Here is a 20,163-nt window from a genome sequence, read left to right as displayed (position 1 = left end):
CAGATTGAAGTCTCATTTTTGTGGGTCGTTTTATTTTACTCCTCTCCAAAACCTACTTCTTGACCCTTCGGATAATGTGTTGTAGTGCATAATGTTGTTTATTTTTTTTCTGCTCTAAATGCAATATGAAGTTCCTGTGATTGGGTCACGACTTGGTCTGCAGTTTGTACTTAGCTTGGGACTATGAGGACTGACCAGTCATTTAAAGGCAAACAGACAGTCCGCTACAGGCAGAAGTGTCTCGGAGCACATTGACAAAAATGCAGCACAAGACCCATTGGAGCCAATGGCGATCTTCAGACCTGAAGACTTATTCGAATGATGGGAAAAGCCAATAGGAATTACCCACAGGAGAGGCGGAAGAACGTCTCAAATCCCTCTCCTCTGAGTCTGTACTAGAACAAAGGCTAGACTCTACAGCCGCAGAAGAAAAGAGTCACATTTGAGGAGGATCTCTAAAAAGCAATGGCAGGTACCTTATCCTCCATTAAGACATATTTGTCTATCACCACAGTTCCCACACAGGTCACCTTAACCACAAAATTCTCATGTGTCTCCAAATCACAAGCAATTTTGACCCTCATGACCTCTACAGTGTCCTAGTCCCGTTAATAATGGGGAGGATCCCTGGCAAGACAACAATGTCAACCCAGCTCTACAGCCTCTTCCATCAAGGCTTTCCCGCCAGATGACATAGCATCTTATCAGGTTTTACAAAGAGCGTCTGATCATCATAAAGTCAATCTCCATATTATTGAGGGGGATTTTTGGGTCAAGATTTTGAATGAACTGTGACATTCTTGCCAATGTTGAGATGCATGACCATATGCACAATAAAGAGTTTTAACAAGTTAATATGGGCACACAATCTGAGTTGAAGTCTGTCCTGTGCATTATAGGTTTCAGGCAGGAGTCTCGATTTATCTCAAGACCGAAAACTTGTTTGACAGAAAGCACAATGTCCATGTCTAACACTAGATGGCAAGACGGTGAAGAACACGTGAATATACAGAACTACAAAAATACAAGCTACAAGCAAATAGTTACAAAGTAACATTTTCCATACATCAGCTATGCTGGTGAAGGATTTTTTTTTTTTTGGGAGAGTACAAGACTTTTTTTTGTGAAACTGTGTTGTACCTCCCCCTTCCCCCAGCAGTTTTAGATAAGCCCATACTGAAAAAACTCATACACTTGCAGTCGGACTCTCTCTCCTCTTGCCTTCCTTTTTCCTATCGCTAACAAAAAGGAGTGGCATCTGTCATTTATATTGTGTTGAGATTTGCGGTGCCTAACTGGTCAAAATAATAAAATGGTTAGGGCACATTGATTGGTCTTTGAGGCGTCTTGCATATGAAAGTGAATTAGTCGCAAGTTCTTGTTTTCACAGCAAACCTATTCTTGGATTCAGAATATTTGTCTTAGACGTTCCTATCCCTCTTTTCATTTTGGATTAAAAATGATTTATTTTGAATTTCTCATTTACATATTTCAGTGTACTGCGCAATTTTATGATTAATAAAACACTGGATTTTGATTATTTGATAACTAAGAGCAGTTTAGATTTCTCTTCAGAAGTGAATATTTCATTTACAATTCTTTCATTAGTCTTCTGCATGTCATTTTTCCCCACCATCTGCTTTCTTTCCTCTGGTCTGCTCTGGTTTAGTTATCAATAAAGATCGTATTTAGATTTTAACTTTTTTTTTTTTTTTTTTTTTTTACAAGATATACCTCCATCAGAAATGTATATTTTATTAGTTGTGTTCTTTCATCTTCCACTTTATATATTTTTTTTAATTATAAGAAGATTTGTGCTTTTCTTCCAGTTACATACAGATTGAAGTCTGTCATTTTTGTGGGTCGTTTTATTTTACTCCTCTCCAAAACCTACTTCTTGACCCTTCGGATAACGTGCTGTAGTGCATAATGTTATTGTGCAGATGTGGTCTCAACAGAACAACAGTTTTAAGTCTGTATTTCATGTCTTATCAAAGTGTATAATGTCATGGAGCTTAACCTCTTTCGCATCATCCCAGCCCCTGATTATACACCACATACTCTCACTCTGAAAAACTTGCATCTTTACTTTCATTTTCTGTTTTTCAATGTCTTTGTATTTTCTGATCAAATAACTGAATTCTAAGTTTGTGTTGTTAGGTCTGGCATTAGTCAAGACCTTTTGACTTTATATTAAAATTATAAGCATAATGCAGTTATAAGGGCTTTCAGGCAACCCTCTCATTTGTCTGTCATGAGCCATTCACATTTTTCTCCTACCCACTACACTATACAGCGTGGGGCAGTGGAAAAGCCCTCTTCAGCCACCATCTTACTTCACAGTGAGAATGTGAGCATTCTGCACATTCACAAGTAGCACACCCACACACAAATGGTTCCCTTAATTACCAGGGAACATAATAGCAATTTGTGCTATTTTAGACCAAAATAATAATTTTGCTTTGAACATTTATTTTTTATTTTTGTAAAGATTGAGGCCCTGGCAGCTTCCACAAAAATAAAATTTTTAAATACCCATGACAAAATAAACATTGATAAAGCCAGAAAAAGGCAGTCAGCCGATGCCAGATCTATTGACTTTTCAAGTGCTTGTTTTTGCAAATCTGTTTTCGTTTTTAGATCCTCCTGCGTTTTCTAGCGAAACTGTTTACACATAGTTTTACTAGAGAATATACAGTAGTGTTTTTAAAAGATTTCTTTTAATTGGCCCTTGCCTTAGTTGTTATAGCACTGCACCGCTTAAATAACCCTCTTCGTAATGGGGTCAATTTTTAGGGTCGACCCTGCGTGAGCATGCATTCTCGCTTGAGAAGCACTATTGTTTACAGAAAGAGCTTGGAGCCCGCCCATTGCTTAACATTTGTTGGCTTCAGTGTTGCTTTTCTTTGCAGCCTTCTAATTGGCCAGGGCAGGCTAAGCATCACTTCCATTCCTTGCTGTGTAGCACCGACTAAACACTGATTGATTTAACATAATTAGTGCTGGTCTGCTGCTCCCCGTGTAATTGAGATACTATTTCTCCCCCCCACCACTCCCTCTGCCCCGATCTTCTGCTCCCTACATAGCTTTCTTTTTCCTGTTTTATTATAGCACTCCATCCATAGCGCTTTTTTTAGGTCTCGCTGAGCCAGCCATGCGCTGCTCGGAGAGACATTTAGGTGCCGAGTCCGATCCTGTAAAACCCGGGTACGAACCGTCGGACGGAGCGTTTTCTCCGTCCAACTCGTACCCGGGAACAACACCTTACAAACCCGTAAGTACGATTCGTACGGAAACACCATTTCCGTACTTATCGTAAAAAACACCGACCGGCTAAAAGAGAACCACAAATCGGATCCGGGACACCGCGTACGCGACATTCGCACGGAGTCAGGCAGCGTTTTACGGATCAGCGAGTACGATTCGTACCCACAGCACTTCGCACGGCAACATTTTTACGGGACCCAAAAAGTGCCGGAAAAGCTAAGTACGCCGCGATGCATGACAAAATGGGGGCCCGGTACGCACCGTACCCCATCCCTACACGTCCGCACCGTACCCCCAGCACCCCTGTAGGTACGGAGCGGACCCCCACCCCCGTAGGTACGGAGCGGACCCCCACCCCCGTAGGAACGGAGCGGTCCCCCACCCCCGGGGGAGGGGAGGGGGGCTGGGGGGGTGTTCGGCGCGTATGCGGGCACATGTTCGGACGTCTCCATGGTTGCCATGGGAGTTCGCTCCGTACGGTGTTTTTTCCATACGGTTGTGCATTCGGACGGACGGGACGGATCGTACTTGCGCGCTCGGACTTCAGTTTACCAATTCGTACGTAAAACTGTCCGGGGACGTGTCGGACATTTTTTCCGACCCGAGGACGTGTCGGGGAATTTTCCCAATGCATTTCGTATGGATTTTTTAACATACGAATCGTACTTGCCAGTTTCTACGGGACTTGTACGATTCGTACGTAAAAAAATCCGGATACGATTCGTACGGGAATTTTTTTTAACGGATCGGAATCTGCACCTATGTAGGGGCTTTAAAAAGTGCTACCACAAGCTGCTTTGGATGGCCTAGCACTTGCATGCATTTGCGCGTGAACGCGCGCAGCAGCCATCTGCCTTTCTTATCTACGAGCCGTCATGGCTCATTAAGTGCTGTCGCGCGCCAATGCTTGTTATAAGAATGCAGCAATACTTCTAAAATACAGCAAAGGGCGGCATTGTTCTTTCTTTTTCTACAAACTAAAGAATTAAACAAGGTGCCAAGCTTAGTGTAGGATCGTTTTCACAGGCATTATGATAGATTCTGGTAGGCCAGCTACAAGAGTATTTTTACATAACAAATAGCCTGTCACTAATCCTGTTAGATTTGTCTTTATGAATTATGGTTTATCCATTTGGCATTAGGATGTCAAATGTTAATGGAGTGGTTGGAGACAGTGTTTTTGTGATGAAAACTATGTGTAGGTCGTGGAATAATCTGTAGCCTGCCATCTTCATGCGTGATCTACTTGTCTTTTAGATTTTTGTTACGGATTTGTTTTTCTTTGTGGGAGGGAGCACCCTGTTCTGAAGGGGAGTGTTCTTAAAGTGTATTTTCTGCTGATCTTAAATACAAAATAAATAAGTTGAAACTTATCACTTCCTATAGTTTGCTACGCCATAACTATAACAAAGCACTCGATGCGCCACCCATAACCAGTGACTTGATGATTACATTTAGACTTGATTCAGTGATAGGACATAGAGTAACGTGGCCTACTCCAGTATACTGGTAATACTAAACCGGTTTGTGCCATTCCTGATTCAAAATCCTCGCAGCTCAATACTTTTATATGAACACCAGTTCTCCCCTCACCTCCTACCCTTGCTAGTCGTATTCACTTGTATTATTTTGATACGGTATTAAGCGTCATCCTTATCTCCGTGTTCAGAAGTGAAACCAGGGACAGTCACTGCTGGAACTGGACACACTTTACTCCGGGCACCCCCTACGTTTGGGGTAAAGGGGTGTGGCAGCCGAGAGGAGAGGGAATCACGACAAGCAGAGTCTGACAGTCACCGTATACATTTATTTCCCAAAAAACACTGCTGCAAAGAAATTGGCAGCAAGGACAACCATGACAGTAAAGCTGCTCTGGCTTAATTGGACGTAAACAGGGTACATTTTGCACAGGTACAAAACAATCGCCTTGGTCTGACAGAGTTTCGTTGAGGGAGTGACCCTCTTTTAATCAAAATCCTGTGTTTGCTTTTACAATCGGGATGCGTTAGTGATGGCCTACATCAGCACTGCCATAACCTAGTATGTAGCAATTGTATAGCTCTTCAATCCCTGGCAGCACAACACACAGAATAATTTACTGCATGGCTAAACACTTATAACGTCCCAAAGGCGAGACCTATTGGCTATGGCAATGCTTGTTCTTGTTTTATTATAGAGCATTATTAGCACCACAACTTTCCCCAAGTGACCGCCTCTGTTAGCAGTGTCATTCCAGTTAACTAGATAGAATACTCCTAGTTTTGCAATAACAAGAACTGTGCATGCATTTGTTGCTGGCAAGCCATCTGTGACATTGGTTTGTCAGTGTGACTTGCCTGTGAGTGAAAGGTGTTTTTTTCTGTGAGGACTGGCAAACCTTTCTTTGATTAGCAGCAGAGCTGTTTTGGCAATGCCCCTGCCAGGTTAAAATGACCCGAGCATGGGCTATGAATGACCAGGATTCTGACCTACCAGAATGGAGCTGGCCTTGTTATCGTCAGTATAAAGCAGAGGCTAGTCCAGTTAATGGAAGCTGCTACTTCTGTGTACCTGGCTTGTTAGACCTCTGTAAAGGCAATGCTGCTGATTTTATTTTTATTTTTTTAATTCTTTTTTTCCTGCCTCGTCCCTAAATACGCGCTGTTTAGGATTTTTTCAAGATCCTGGAACATTTTCCACAGAATTTTTTTACATTTTTTTTTAATCTCCTAGAGATCGGTAGGCACTGTAGCCTGCATAATATTAACTGGAGATATGTGAACTGTTCTTGGTTCTTTTGACATCACATATGCAGCAGAATTTTGACAATTGTTTTATTTTTGTATCTGGGCTTTCGCAGAGGCCAGATCGATAGCATTTCCATAATCCAGGCAACATTGTATCATTGCAGTTATGACTGAAGAATTGAGAATCTCTTCAAGAAAAAGAAGCAGACTGTTTAAGTATTTTAATTGATGAAAAGAGGTTTTGACTGCTGTAGGATAGTGCCCCTTTGTGACATGGTCTCCCTCATTTTCATTTTATTTTTGCCTGGTATTGGATGCCACTTTGACTGAACTGCACTGGGTTCCTGGTATCCAGGTCCCCAGTGCCAGTGTTCTTTCCCAAAAACAAAGTCAGTGTGCAATTGTTCTACAATTGGCAAGACCTTTAGCACCCCTGAAAGTCCCTAGTAAATGGTACCCTGGTAATAGGACATGGGTACTAAAGAGGGTCCTTAAGGGCTGCAGCATGTATTGTGCCACCCTACGGGACCCACCACCAAACTCATGCAGTCTGCCATTTGAAGGCTGCATGAAATAGTGCAGGAAAAAGTGAAAACACGCGCGGCACACATTGTGTGCCATGTCCCCAGACACTGCATGAAATATATGTAAATCACTCCCTACATCAGGCGCTACAGCCCTAAAGCAGTGTGTATTAGATTACATGTGAGAACATATCTGCATAGTTCTGTTGCTAAATTGTGCAAGTGAACAGATAAGCCATCTTGAGTACATGTAATGGGCGCTGGTCATTACGAGTTCTCCAGCTACATGATTGCTTCACTGAAACCTATGGTGTTTGGTATCAAGCACCTTGTTTTAATAAATCCATACTGATGGCAGTAATGGATTTATTAAAATGTGCACCAAGGAAGGCACCTTAGAGGTGCCCTCTGGAAACCTACCAACCTCTAGTGTACTGGCTGACTGGTGTAGACCAGCCTGTCACCAGAGACAGCTTTCTGACCCCCTGCAGGTGAGAGCTCATGCTCTCAGATGTTAGAAACAATGCCTGCTCTGGCTGCAGGTGTTGTCCCCTCCTCCAAGCAGGATTGCAAGTAATCCAAATATGAAGGCAGGAGGAGGCTTCAGAACCCTCTGCTGCCTTTGATTTGCGACCCTGTCTTCTCCCCCCCCCCCCCCCCCCCCCCCCCCGGTAGGGGAAATGCCACCCCCTGCTCAGGGCCTATTTGGCACCAGGACAGGTTGAAAAATTAGCTAGCCAGGAGGCGTGTTCACTATCAGGTTAGTTACACCCCTAAAGTGAACACGACCCTATGCCCAGTCCCTACAAGAAGTGTTATATAGGTGTCGTAGGCACCCCAAAGGTAAGTAGCGCTGTGACTGCTATCTTACACTCCCCTTAACACCCCTAAATTGTGTATATAGGTGGCACCCATAACCCCAGGAACTCCGATTCGATGGACACGAGAAGAAGAGGAAAGAAGAGCGAAGAAAGCGAGAACTGAGGACCAGCTGCAGAGTGTTTGCTGCCAAACCCTGCCTGCCTGCACCTGTCCAGACAATCAGGACAAACAGACTCGCCCTGCCGCTGTGCATCTGCCAAGAACCCCAGTGGTCTGCCAGCACTTCACAAATTGCCAGAAATCTCCCTTGAAGTAGAGGAGCTACTCCCATGCAGCCTGCATGCAACAAACACCAAAGTCCGGTTTACTGTGCCACTCTCCCTTACTGACGCAGTAGCCACCCAGGAAGAGGTAGTCTGGCTCCAGGAGGTCACATCAGTCTCCCAATCAAGTGAGAAGAAGCCAGGACCAACCAGAGCCGTACAGCACCAATACCTGAGGTACCAGACCCCCTTCAGCAACCAGAGCCTGTTTGTGTTCTGTCCGGATGCCAGCGACTCCAAGACTGAGAGAGTGGCCCAGTCGTTCAAATTTTTGATCCCCTCAACCGGCGAGACCGACAACCGTGAGCTCCTGTGACGCACAAGCCCAGCCGACCTAACCACTCTGCACCAGCACCCCAGCCCTGGTTTCTGACAACCGACAGTGCTTTCCTGCTCCCAGGGCCCTCATGAACCGAGCCCCCCCATTGGGAGCTCCCAGACTTGTCCCCAAGTGCCCCTCTGCAGCCTGTTTCTAGCTGTCCACCCCTCCCTCTTTGGTGTAGCGTGCAAAGCTACCAACCCGACCAGCACCTTTGCACCCAGGAGCTCCAGGGCAGGTAAAGACTAACTTCTGGTGGTACATTGGACTGTGGCCCTCTACCACCTTAATTCCTGAAGGGGGCCCCCTAAAATCTATGGCAATTAACTATATGCAGTATATGCCTTTTTCCCCATAGGAAAGCATTGCTGCTTAAAGATGCATTTTAGTGAACAATTTACTTACCTGTTAAGTCAATATCTCAAAGTACTTACTTGATCTTGGTGTTATTTCTCTAAATTGGTCTCAGATTTATTCTTTATTGTGTGTCTCATTATTCGCCTCTCTGAGTACAAAAAAATGCTTAGCGGTACCCTCTGATGAGTCTAAACTGCTCGCCCACACTACCACAAAAGGGAACATTTAGGATTATTACTTATGCCTCTGTAAACCAATAAGGGTCGCCCAGACTCTGCACAGTGTACCTCGTTTTGGTACACTATATAGAGAGCCAGCTTCCTAAATTGGTGGTTAAGCGGTTGGATAGAAGACTTTGCATTTGCCGATACCACTTAGTCAATAGGTGACTCCACGAAGTAAATCCACAATTGACATTAGCTAAAAGAATATTTTTCACATTGTTTTTTGTTTTTTCTGTTTCTAATTTGAACTGTCAGAGCCTTGGTTAAGTCCCCCAGTCCAATTGTTTTCGAAGTTAAAAAGTATCCTAGACAGTCCTTAAAAAGTCTCAGAAGTTTTTATGTTTTCTAATAAGGCCCCAACTGTTTTAAAAACATGTCTGATACAGGGGGTACTAGCCAAGAGCTCAACAAGCCCCCCCTTACAAAAACCTTAGGTTAGGTCAACTTAAGGACCCCCTCTAAAGCTTGAGACATTGCCAAGGGGCCTTAACCCACTAGAGCACATCTCCAGAAGTTGCTTGCCAAATACGATCGAGCCCTGGCAATGGGAGAAAACCCTAAAGAAGATAAAGCTGTCGATGAGGATGATGATTCTTCAGATACCCTACTGGGAATACTTCTAACAGTACCCCAGAAGAAGTAGATGATGAAGACCCTGATCTTCAAAAACTAGCAAGAAGAGTAGACCTTGGAGCCAAAATCCTGGCCATAGAAAAGAAAAGAGCTGAGATGGGCCTAGGACCCATCTCTGGTGGCAGCAAAGTCTTAAATAGTGATTAAGATTAAGCTTTTGAACCTAAAAACCCAAAGGGATTGTCCCAAAATATATAGAAGGTGATGATATCACCAAGTAGTTCACAGCCTTTGAGAAGGCTTGTAAGATGAGAAACTCAGCTAGACGTATTGGGGCTCTCTACTCTGGGAGCTGTTTTTCATACAAGTGCAGGGATATACTCCTGACGCTTAATGAGGCAGATGCTGAATCTTTTCACCCCATGAAGGGAACCCTGATTGATGGCTTTGGGCTCACCACTGAGGAATGTAGAATTGAGTTCAGGGAAGCTCTGAAAACCTTGAGTCAGTCCTGGGTTGATTTTGTTAAACTTTTCAGTTGAAACACTAGGTCGTTGGTTGAAGGGAAGTCTGGTGCAAGATTATGATGGGCTTTATAATTTGATTATGAAAGAGCATCTGTTGAGTAACTGTACTTTTGAAAAGTTGCATTAGTACTTGGTGGACGTAGGTTTGATTTCTCCGCAGGAGTTGGTTGGTAAAGAAAGCTGACCATTGGGTCAATACTAGGGTGTGCAAAGGTCTCATGGAGGGGGTGACCAAAAGAAAGTGTTGCAAATCCCGCCCAAAGCAAAGATGTTGGACAGTCTAAAGAAAAAGGTAAAGAGTATTTGTATAGGCCCCCAAAAAACTGTTCAGTAGGGTGGGCCCAAGACACTCCACAAGCCAAGGGTGGGTACCAGGGTAAGAACCGGAACACCAAAAATGCTTGATGGTTTAATTGTAAAGCCATTGGACACCGAACTGGGGCCTCTTCCTGTCCCAAAAAGGCTTCCTCTAGTGCTCCCACGGTTACCACTGGGGTGGTGAGTCTCCAGATGGGATCCTTGGTGTGCTCTTACCAGGTCAGAGAGCACACTGAATCCACTTTAGTCTCAGAGGGTGGGGTGGGTGTAGCTGCCCTTGCAGTCTGGCCCAGTAATCTGGAAAAATACAGACAACAGCTGCATATTAACGGGGTTGGAGTGTAAGCACTGAGGGATACAGGTGCAAGTGTCCCTATGGTGATTGAGAACCTGATATCTCCACTGGAGAGACCTATCCAGTCAGTGCTGATAACTAGACTGAGGCTCATCCCGTGGCTATGGTGTCCTTAGAATGTGGAGGGGTTACTGGCCCAAAAGAAAAGGTGGTCTTATCCTCTGCAATTCCAGTCGAATGTCTGCTAGGGAATGATCTGGAGACTTCCGCATGGGCTGAGGTAGAGCTTAAGTTCTATGCAGCCATGCTGGGAAGACCTGAATGGGTGTGCATAAAAACCAGAGCACAAAGCAAAGCCCAGCGTGGAAAAGAGGAGTTGGAGCCTGGAATAATGGTCCAACACTGGAAACCAACTTCTGGAGAGCCACAAGGCCAGGTCCCTTCCTTTCTGGGAGAAGACCTGTTAGCCCCAGAGGCAACTTGGGCCTTACACAGCAGAGCTCCTTTGGCCCAGGAGGACCCTCTAGGGAAGACTTGTGCCAGGGACAGAAAACCTGTCCCACCCTTGAGAGCCTGAGACTGCAAGCTGCTGACCATGAAAAGGGAGATGAAGGTGGCTCCCACAGAATCTATTGGGACGAGGGACTCCTGTATACTGAGGCCAGTTGCAAGAAAGGTAACTACCCAAAGGTCCCTTTAATACCACTCCCAGTGGTTAGGCTTCCCTTTGAGAGGGTATGTATTGACATAGTCATGCTCCTTGACCCTCCAACATTTATAGTAGTGGTAGCTGATCATACCACCAGGTATTCTGAGGCAATTCCCCCAAGGGCTGTCAATGCACCTGCAGTGGCCAGAGCCCTCATTAGTATCTTTACTAGAGTGAGCTTTCCTAAGGGCATGGTCTCAGACAGGGATACACACTTCATGTCTGGCTACTTATGTGGGCTAAGTGTAGGGTGACCTACAATTTTACCACCCCATACCATCCACAAACCAGTGGTCTAGTTGAGAGATACAACAAGACCATGAAAGTTAGGACTCCCTAAAAAACCTGGAAGGAGATGTGATGTCCCTTTGCCATGCCTTTTTTTCACCTACTAAGAAGTGCCACAGAAGGGAGTGGGCTTTTGTTCCTTTGAACTTCTGGGGGCCACTATATTTAGGGAAGGAAGGAATGCTGGGAGAGACCTCTCAAAGAGCCTACCCAAGACCTTGTGGACTATGTGATTGGCCTACGTTCAAGGACGGCTGAATACATGGTTAAAGCATCCAAAACCCTTGAGGCCAGCCAAGAGCTCCAGAAGCTCTGGTATGACCAGAAGGCTGCACTGGTGGAGTTCCAACCAGGGCAGAAGGTATGTCTATTGGAGCCTATGGCACCTGGGCCCCTCCAGGAAAGTGGAGAGGTCCCTACCCTATCCTTGAAAGGACAGGTGAGAGGTCACCCACCTGGTTGTCCTAGGCACTTGCAGGAGCCCTCACAGGTTCCTCCATGTAAACCGCCTGAAACCTTTCTATGACAGAGCTGACATGGCCATGCTGATGCTCACTGATGAGGACCAAGCAGCAGAGTGAAGCTCTCCCTGACCACCCCTCCTACAGCCCAAAAGATGGATCAGTGGAAGGAGTTGTCTTATCAGACACCCTCTTTGCCCAACAGCAAGTTGACTGCAGGCATGTCCTGGTGCTGTGCTCTTTCCCTATCCCCTGGTCAAACACACTCCTGTTTCCATGATGTGTACACTGGAGGCAGCATTACTGTCAAAAACAAAATCTACAGACAGTCTGACCAAGTTAAGAAAATAATTTGGGCTAAAGTCCGCAAGATGCTGCAGTAAAGGGAGATTGAGCCCTCTCACAGTCTCCGGGCTACCTCAGTGGTCTTAGCCCCCCAAGCCTCATTCCAATGGTGGACAATGAGAGCTGAGGTTTTGTGTGGACTATAGGGGTCTCAGTGCTGTCACTAAGACACATGCACACCCTATACCAAGAGCTGATGAGTTGAGTGTCCGATTGGGGGCAGCAAAATGTCTAATATTTGACATCCGGGTACTGGCAGATTGGTCTGACCCCGGGGGCAAAGGAAAAGACGGCATTCTCGACCCCCAGATGGACATTTTAAGTTCACCGTTATGCCATTTTGGTTAAAGAATGCCTCTGATGCCTTTGCCACCTTCCAAAGGTTAGTGAGTAAAGTCATTGCTGGGTTGGAGACTTATAGTGCCGCATATCTGGACGATATTCCCGTACATAGTCTCACTTGGCTGAATCACCTGATTCACTTTGGAAAGGTCCTCGAGGCTCTGCAAGTTGCAGGCCTCACTATCAAAGCAAGCAAGTGCCAGATAGGATAGGGCACAGTTGTATACTTGGGCCACCTTGTAGGTGGAGGCCAAGTTCAACCCTTAAAGCCCAATATCCATACCATTTTGGACTGAGAAGCTTCAGCATCCCAGACTCCAGTCACGGCATTCTTTGACTTGACTGGGTACTATAGTAGGTTTGTGAAGGGGTATAGTACCATTGTAGCATCCCTCATAGAACATACATCCAAGAAGCAACCAAAGAATGTAAACTGGACATCGAGCTGTCAAAGGCTTTGACACCCTGAAAGAGTTAATGTTCTCAGCACCCATTCTCAAAGCTGTACTCCAAGTAGTTCATAGTGCAGACTGATTTCTCTGAACATGGGATAGGGGCAGTTCTATCCCAGACCAGCGATGATGGCCTTGACCGGCCTGTTGCTTTCATTAGCAGGTGGTTACTCCCCAGGGAACAGCGTTGGAGTGCCATTGAGAGGGAAGCTTTTGCTGTGGTTTGGTCCCTGAAGAAGCTGAGACCATACCTTTTTGGTACTCACTTTCTTGTACAAACTGACCACAGGACTCTCAGATGGCTGATGGAAATGAAAGTTGAAAACCCCAAACTGTTGAGGCAGTTCATCTCCCTACAGGTAATGGACTTTCCAGTGGAGCACAGACCTGGGACTGACCATGTCAATGCAGATGGCCTTTTCAGGTTTTTCCACTTAGACAATGAAGACTCACTTGGGGAAAGGGTAGTCTCATCCTCTTTCATTGGAATGGGGTTTGTGTAGGAAAGTGCCCCCCTTTGACATGGACACTCCCATTTTTTACCTGGTATTTGCTTCAACTTTGAAGTGCACTGTGTTTCTGCTAACCAGGTCCCCAGTGCCAGTAAACAAGGTAACTGTCCAATTGTTCCACAATTGGCATGACCTCCAGCACCCCTGTAAGCCCCTCATAAATGGTACTCCTGGTACCTAGGGCATGAGTACTAAAAAGGGTCCCTAAGGGCCGCAGCATCTAAGGGACCCACCACAAAACTCATGCAGGCTGCCATTGCATGCTGCATGAAAAGGTGCAGACAAAAGTGAAAACACGACATGGCACACACCCTGCGTGCCGTGTCCCCAAACACAGCATTAAATATATGTGGGTCACCTCTACAGCAGGCCTTACAGCTCTAAGGGCAGGCCTTACAGCTCTAAGGCATTACATGTGAGGACATATCTGCATGAGCAGATATTCCCCTTTACTGTCTAGTCCAATTGCTAGATAGATAGTGCAAGTAGCGAAGCCATCTTGAGTACATGTACTGGGCACTGGTCATTACGAGTTCCCCAGCTCCATGGTGGCATCACTGAAAACAGTGCTCGAAAAATCATAAAAAGTTCGCTAGAGCTGCAGGTCTAGTAACTTGTAACATCTACTCGACCTAACTGTAATGTACTTGACCTCTGTCTCTGAAAGCCAGCAAATGTGACAAGATAACAAGATTTAAAGGCATTTTTATTGCTCATTTACTTTTGTCTTTAAATCTTGCTATCTTGTCACATTGGCTCTGCATTCAGAGGCAGAGGTCAAAAGTCAGTTGGTCTTCCTACTCGCCAGAAAGGGCGAGTAGGACCTAAAAATAGCTCGTCCTATTTAAATCTGGCTCGCAAAAACGAGTGGGCGAATTAGTTTTTAAAGCCCTGTGAAACCTATGGTGTTTTGTATCAAACACCTTGTCGTAATAAATCCATACTGATGCCTGTAGTGGATCAAAACATGCACCCAGAGGGCACCTTGGAGGTATCCCCTGAAAACCTACCAACCTGTAATGTACTGGCAGACTGGTGTAGACCAGCCTGCCACCACAGACCGGTTTCAGACTCCCTGCAGATGCGAGCCCACACTCTGAGGTCTGCTGCAGCCAGAGGTGTTGTCACCTGTTTGAAGCAGGATGGCTAAGTAATCGGCTTATCAAGGCCGGAGGCTTCAAAGGCGTCTGCTGCCTTTGGAATGCAACCCCTGCTTCCTTCAGACAGAAGAAATGCCACCCCAGGGACCATTTGAAATCAGGACAGGGGGGACAATTAGCTAGTCTGGAGTTGTGCTCACTATCCGGCTAGTTACACCACTAGGTAGGGCTACCTAAAGTGAAAGCGAAAAATACAATTCCACCATCTTGGCTTTTGGTGAAATTCGATAATGCTGGGTCAGGGTTATACCCACTCCCCACAGGAAGTGGTCATATTGGGGGTCTAGGCATCCCAAAGGTAGGTATTCCAGTGGCTACTACCTTACACTGCCCTTAACGCCCCTAACACCAGTAACTTAGATTTGACAGACACAAGAAGAAGAGGGCAAAGAAGAGCAAAGACAACAAGAACTGAGGACCAGCAGTGGACTTTTTGGCGCCAAACCCTGCCCCCCTGAACCTGTCCCAGCAGTCGCGACAAACTGACTCGTCCTGCCGCTGTGCATCTGCGTAGATCCAGGTGGGCTGCCAGCACTTCACATATTGCCAGCAATCTCCCTTGGAGTGAGGAGCTACTCACTTGCAAGCAACAAACCGCGAAGTCCAGGTTTACCGTTCTACAGGCCCCGATTCCGCCGACGAAGCAGCCACCTAGGAAGAGGTAGTCCTGCTCCAGGAGGTCAGATCCATCTCCCCACCAAGTGGGAAGAAGCCAGGACCAACCAGAGCCTCGCAGCACCAATAGCCGGGATACCGGACCCCTTGTAGCAACCAAACGACTCCAAGATCGAGCTGCCATGGAGGGACGTCAGCACAGCAGTGACCCATTTTGAGACCCATGGTGTAAAGTTCAGCTGGAGGGTGAAACGGGTTTGACTGGGCCTATTTTTACGAGGAACGGCCTCAAGCAAGGCTGCATCCTAGCCCCCATTTTATTTTCCATGTACATAAGTGACCTCCCAGAGTGTTTACAAACAATTAATAATTTCCCACCAAGAATAGGTTCTAGCGACATGCACATCCTAATGTATGCCAACGACATGGCAATCGTGGATCTTACTCCAGTAGGCTTACAAAGAAATGTTAATGCTCTAGACTAGTATCTTAAAGATAATTTTGGCATACTTCCCTTCCCTTCAGAGGTAGAAAGCACTATCTCCACTATAACTGGACATTAGATAAGAAACCTCTAAGGAATATGTTTACTTGGGGAGAATGTTTACCCAGTCCTTACAAAATTTGTCCCATATTGGGCATATCTGCGTAAAGGCTGATGCCCACGTTGGCGGACTACTGAGAGTTTATTCCTCCTCAGGTAACAGACACTTGGCACCCATGCTTGAGGTTTACCGTTCAAAAGTACCACCAATTTTAACCCCTTCCATGCTCATGCCGGAACGGTTCCGTCATGAGCATCGGTTGAGCTGTGCTCATGACGGAACCGTTCCGTCATGGCCCCGCCCGCGCTCGAACCCTTCAGCACCGCGGAGGAATCCGCGCAGCGCTGAAGGGGTTAATATACGCCTTGGAATATAACCTGATCAAGGCATGGCATCGACTAAATGTAAAAGAAGGGACTTCACTATGTAAACTGCTAAGAGTCAACCAGTCAGTCCCTGTTCCAGCAATCCACCTCGAGTTATCCATAGTCAGCATGTATGCAAAAGCTATAACAAATATACTTCGCTGGGCCTATATTCTCTTACACGCAGACCAATGGACTATAGGGCATATTTTGAAACTGGAGATTTTTAGAGACGTGGCATCTCATTATACTTTTAATAAGAACTTAACTATTGCACTATTGCATGATTGCACTTTTGAAATCTATGACTTCTACACATCTGAAGCTTTATCTAAAGAACCTGACCTTAAGAATAAGTTATGAGTGAGATGTAGACCACTGCTTTCGGCTAAAACACTATGCACACCTCGCAGACCGTCAACAAGGTAAAACATCACAACGATACATACATTTCTTACTAGAGCATAGGGTTCGGCGTACCATAATTTTAATGAGGTTGGGATTCTACCCTTAAGGACCCCGACTTTTAATTGGGATAAACAGGATAGTTCCACAGAAATGTGTGATTTATGTAATGGAGGACGGCAGAATTTCTTACAAGTGTTATTAGTCTGTCCAAATTCGACTCTGGTAGAGGCCCGATGCCTGCATATAAAGCCTATATGTTTTAGACATAATCTTAGTTCTGCAAAAAGGTTAATTAAATTGTGTAAATCTCCGCCTGATTAATTTACTTGTTATCTGTATACATTTTTAAAAAGTTTAAAAAAAATGTTTTAACGTCTGAATAAAGTAAGTTTTTTTATAACTTTTTAACTATGTATTTGTTGACTTCAGTCGAGTTCTAAATCAAATTTAATAAATTGAGAAAATTGAGTGGCCCACTTGTCCTCATATTTGCCCCTCTACTGGCGAGAACGACAACTGTGAGCTAACCTAACCACACTTTAGCCGTGCGCCCTAGCCTGGTTTTCCGAGAACAGACTGTGCTTCCCTGCTCAAAGGGCTCTAACTAACCTAGCCCCCTGTTGGGAACTCCTGGACATGTCCCCAAATCTCCCTTTGCAGCTGGTTTCTAGGTGCCTCCCTCCTTTGGTGTAGCGCTCAAAACTACAAACCCTACCAGCACCTCTGAACCCGGACTCTCCAGTGCAGGTGACTAACTGTTGGTAGGTCTTTGGACCTTGGTCCCCTACCTCCTTAAGTCCTGAAGGGGACCCCCAGAAACCTATTGCAAGTAACTGTATGCAGTATATGCCTTGTTTCCCCATGGGAAAGCATTGCTGCATAAGAGACTCAATTAAGTGAACATTTTACGTACCTGTAAAAATGAATGTCTTGAAAAGTACTTACTTGATCCAAGAATTTGTTCTTTTTCTAAATTGGTCTCCGATTTATTCTCGAGTGCGTCTCATGTATTGCCTCTGTGAGTACAGCAAATGCTTAGCACTACCCTCCGATAAACCTAAACCAATCGCCCACACTACCACAAAACAGACCATTTAGGATTATTACTTGTAGCTCTGTAAGCCAATAAGGGTCGCCTGGAGACTCTGCACAGTGTACCTTGTTTTGGTACGCTATATAGAGCTACAGCTACATTTGCTACTTGGCTCTTAAATGAGAGATTTGAAATACTATTAATCCATTAATTTCTCACTGAAATGCTGAAATTGGGTTACTCCGTCTGTGCACAGACGCTGGCCCCGAAATTGAAGGCAATATATGGGGAGGCTTGGGCTAGAGGGGGATTGCCATCCTCTACTAGAGATGCCCTGGTCATACCCCTCCCGAAGACCAAAAATTCTGAACCAAAAACTTCAGGAATTCCGTCCCCTCTCCATGCTAAATGCTGACTTCAAAATCTTGAGCAAAGCACTGGCCTTGCGACTCCTACCTTTCATGACCTCCCTGATACATGGAGATCAGAATGGATTTATACCAACCATATCCACTTCCAGTAATCTGCTGCGCTTATACCATGTTGTATATCATCCTGAACTAAACCATTACCCGGCAGCTTTAATTTTGTCAATAGACCTAGAAAAGGCATTCGACTCAGTCAGATGGGACTTTCTAATACGCCACAATGGAACACTTGGGGCTAGGGCAAAGATGGAAAAAGTGTGTGAAACTACTATACACTCACCCAACAGCATGCGTGCGAACCAATGGGGTGATATCAGAAGCATACAATATTTACAGAGGAACTTGACAGGATTGTCCACTGTCCCCCATACTCTTTGCTTTGGCAATTGAGCAACTAGCGGCAGCTTTCAAACCGCAGGGGCACCTTTACGTCCTACTGCTGGGAGGGGAGACGCATGTTATTTCCCTGTATGCTGATGATTTGCTGTTATATTTAAGGGATGGAAGTCGAGGGGCGGAAAGGCGTTGACCCTGTTAAATAACTATACTATGCTAGCCGGATTTCAGTATAATTAAACTAAGAGATATGCCTTCCCATTAGTGGAAAATAGCCCATACCCTGAGGATCTCCCAAAGGGACTAATATGGCCTCCCCGCTCTTTAAGTATTTGGGAATACAAATATTTCATAGCCTGGAAGACCTGAGAGATGGCAACCTGAATCCGGTCATAAAGACGTATGTCGGGTTCTGGCATTCACTACGAATGCCACTGATGGCCTGCATAACTTTATCAGAAATGCTACCCAGACTCCTATACTTTTTCGGAAACATACCAGTGGCAATTCCGCCCTCATGGTTTGCAAGCTTAAACCAGATACTCCAGGGAACTAATATGGTATGGAGGGCAGAATAGAACAGCCTTAGAAGTGATCCAAAGGGCACCTGAAGAGGGGGGCTGGGCGTCCCTAACTTTGAACTTTACTACCTAGCAGCCCAGCTCCAATGGATGGCCCAGTGGCTGAAAGGTATGAACCTTGAAATGGTGGAAATTGGAGGCTGGCGGAATAGCCAAGCTTGGTTACAGGCTAGGCTCCTACACCCAGCAGTGAGAATACTGAAGCCGGGAGTATTATTACAAGTGGCACTATACTGTTGGAGATGATGCCCCGACAAACGCAGGGAAGTACTCCTTATGCACCAGACCTATCCTTGATTGGGATACCACACAGTAACCCGCTAGCCCCATATACGAAGCAGTAACAATCAGAATGGACTGCAGCTGGGATTACAAAAGTGGGGGATTGCTATCATATGGGGATGTTACTCCCAGTGGAAGTCTTTTTTTCCCCAATTTGATCTACCACACAGGCAATTCTTGACATACCACTCACTGACACTACGTGACCTGTGGCGAAGCGCTCAACAAGAACCACAAACGCACAGAGTACTCCAAGCGTTGACAATTCTAGGGGAGCCTAGACACTTAATCAAATGGCTATACAGAACGTTACTTGACATGGTAAAAAAAACATTAAAACGTACACGGGGGAAATGGGGAGACCTGATATGGCGAAAGCTTTCGGATTAAGTATGGAGCCGAGTCTTAGGGGGTCCGCAAAGAGTATCTAGAAACTCTAATTTTAAGGTGATACAGTTTAACTACGTGCATATGGTATACGTGACACCACATAGACTTAATGTTATGCACAGAGGCGAGACTCTAGGCTGTCCTAGATGTGGTTTGGGGGACGTAGGGGTTGCCCATATGACCTGGGAGTGTGCGTGCCTGCGGGAGTTTTGGGAGAAAGTCCTACGCATGATCAAGAAAACACTAGCACGCACCCTACCGAACACCATAGATGTCTGCCTGCTAGGCCTGTTCCCTAGACTGAAGGCCAAGAAAGTAGGTAATAGATTTGTAGACCTGGCACTGGTCCTGGTGAGGAGACGGATAGCTTTGCAATGGAAGACACAGGTCTGTCCTGCGATAGTGCCATGGGAAAGTAACGTAGATAACTGGGCCAGGGCTGAACAGAGAGTACTCCAAAAAGAGGATGCAGGAGGTATACGTTGACGACCCCTAGCAGACCTTTGGACGGAAATATTGAGAACCTGGGAGGCCGGACATGAAATAGAAACAGAAGGGGAGGATGAAGCAAGGGAAGACCAGATAGTTGATAGTCCCGGTCCAGAGAACCAGAGGGGAGGAACCTAGATGAGAACC

At 45.6% G+C, this 20,163-nt stretch overlaps 1 protein-coding gene across 1 annotated transcript in view; it reads left to right on the top strand.

Moving 5' to 3' along the window:
* PELI2 (pellino E3 ubiquitin protein ligase family member 2) overlaps positions 1–20,163 on the top strand; it is a 195,027-nt gene that overhangs the window by 86,460 nt on the left and 88,404 nt on the right. The gene's annotated exons all lie outside the window — the stretch shown is intronic.

The sequence above is a fragment of the Triturus cristatus genome, chromosome 9, assembly GCF_964204655.1.
Source record: "Triturus cristatus chromosome 9, aTriCri1.1, whole genome shotgun sequence".
NCBI classification, from domain to species: domain Eukaryota; kingdom Metazoa; phylum Chordata; class Amphibia; order Caudata; family Salamandridae; genus Triturus; species Triturus cristatus.
Note: the sequence above shows the minus strand (reverse complement) of the source record. Positions and strands in the feature narration are given on the sequence as shown.